This window comes from Bison bison, unplaced genomic scaffold (genome assembly GCF_000754665.1).
Source record: "Bison bison bison isolate TAMUID 2011002044 unplaced genomic scaffold, Bison_UMD1.0 scf7180017864181, whole genome shotgun sequence".
NCBI lineage: Eukaryota > Metazoa > Chordata > Mammalia > Artiodactyla > Bovidae > Bison > Bison bison.
Genome location: NW_011494753.1, coordinates 9,461,386 through 9,463,603, shown reverse-complemented (window position 1 = coordinate 9,463,603; position 2,218 = coordinate 9,461,386). Strand labels below are relative to the sequence as shown.

Below are 2,218 nucleotides of genomic sequence, written 5' to 3'. Positions count from 1 at the left end.
GGGTGGGGAGGGGCACCGGGGGAAACGTCTCAGCCTTTTATCTCATACCATATACAAAAAGTAACTCAAAGTGGATCAGGCCTAAAAGTACTAAAAAAAAAAAAGTACTTCTAAAAGTTTATAGATTCAGCTAGTACTTTAAGGCACTGTGGCTAAAAGTACTAGAAAACACAGGGGGAAATCTTCAAGACCTTCAGCAAAGATGAGCAAAGACTTTCAGGAAAGGATACAAAACCTCTCACCATGAAAAAATTATAGGCATTTCCCTGGTGGTCCAGTGGTTAGGAATCCACCGTGTTATGCAGGTTTGATCCCGCACACGCTTTATGGAGCAACTAAGACCACGAGCAGCAGTTACTGAAGCTAGCCCACTCTGGAGCCTACACCCCACAACCACTGAGCCTGAGTGCCACGACTAAGGAGTCTGTGCCCTGCAAGGACCCCTCATGACAATGAGGACCCCATCCCTGTGTCCCAACCAAGAGCTGACACAAATACATATATAAATACTTAAAAAAGTATAGACTAACTTCATCAAAATTAAAATCTATTGCTTTAAAAAATAAATCATTAAGAAGTTAGAAAGCCGAGCTACAGTCTGGGAGAAAATATTTCAAATACCTGCTGAAAGACGTGTATCCAGGATTTACTAAGAACTCTTAGAACTAATATGAATATTATACCAATAAGATAAAGCCAGATTTTAAAGTGGGAAAAAAATTTGACAGATACTTCACAAAAAAAGACATATACCCAATGAGCACCCTAAAAGGGCTCAAAGTCATCAGGCAGACCCACTGGAAATGACTGACAACACCAAGTGTTGGCACAACCATCCTGGAATTGGTTTGGCAGTTTCTAGAGCCAGAAGTTTTACTCCTTAGTATTTACGCAAATGAAAACATATATCCATACAAAGACTCATACACAGATAGATGTCCAGAGAAGCTTTGATAATCAAAACTGAAAACTACTCAAATGTCCATCAACAGGTGAATATGCAAACTGTACCTCTATCCATACAACAGAGTATCACTAACAACAGAAAAAGAGCAAACCATGGGTACACATAATAACACAGACGATTCAAAAGCTCTACAGAAAGAAGCTAGACACAGAAGGATAAACATGGCATGGTTTCACTTGTATGAAATTCTAGAAATGTGAAATTTAATCAGTAGTTATTAGAAAGCAGATGGATCAGTGGTGACTGGGCCTGTGGGTGGGGGTGGGGGTGGGGAGACTGAGATTGAATGGGAAGGGATACAGGGAACCACGTGAGTTGATGGAAACGTTCTATATCTTGATTCTGGTGGGTAGTGGTTACATGGTGTTCCATTTGTCAAAGTGCATTTAAAATGGGTGCATTTTATGCACCAACCAAAAGACACAGACTGGCTAGGTGGATGAAAACATATGTATGTATACCCCCCAAACTGTATGTAATTATTTTATATTCTTAGATTAATCATGTTTCCATATGGCTTGCAATATAATTATCATTTATCTGGCTACTTAGTGTGAAAAATGGTAAACATCTTTTACTATTAAAAAATGAATGCATTTTATCCTATTACCTGTTAAAAAGGTAAATTCTGTGCTTTTTATCTGGTACTGAAAAGAAATCCTGTGCTTTTGCTGGAATGGAAAATCCAAACCTTAAAAAGCAATAAACAATTGAACAACTTTTTAAAAAGTTGAACTTTTTTATTTACTTTTTCACTGAGATGAGCTTTTTCATTTACTGGACTGTCAAAAAATTCCAGAGTTTAATAACACATTGTGTTGGCGTGGCTGCGAGGAAAAACAGACTCTCACTTACTGATGATGGGAATGTAAATTAGAATAATCCCTAAAGAAGGCATTTGGGCAATATTAAACTATAAACGCTTTGACCTAGCAATTTCCTTTCTAGGACTTTCTCCCACAGATGAACTTCAACCACAATAGCATATGTGAGAGGTTATTACTGCATGATTGTTTGAAATAGCAAAACACACAAAAATAATCTGAATGTCTATCAATCCAAACCAGGTAAAATAAACTATGAAACACCCATACAACTGAATCCTATGTAACTATTCATATAAAACTGAATAGGGAAAGTCTAGGTATGCAAATATGGGAAGATTCTCAAGCACAATGTTAAGTGAACAAATTAACATTGTATTTGCTATGCTGCCATTTCTGTAAAAAAAAAAAAAAAAATCCCAGAGAA

General features: G+C 37.1%; 1 protein-coding gene across 3 annotated transcripts in view; it reads right to left on the bottom strand.

The window, feature by feature from the left end:
- STOML1 (stomatin (EPB72)-like 1) overlaps positions 1 to 2,218 on the bottom strand; it is a 15,854-nt gene that overhangs the window by 2,499 nt on the left and 11,137 nt on the right. The window lies entirely within an intron of this gene.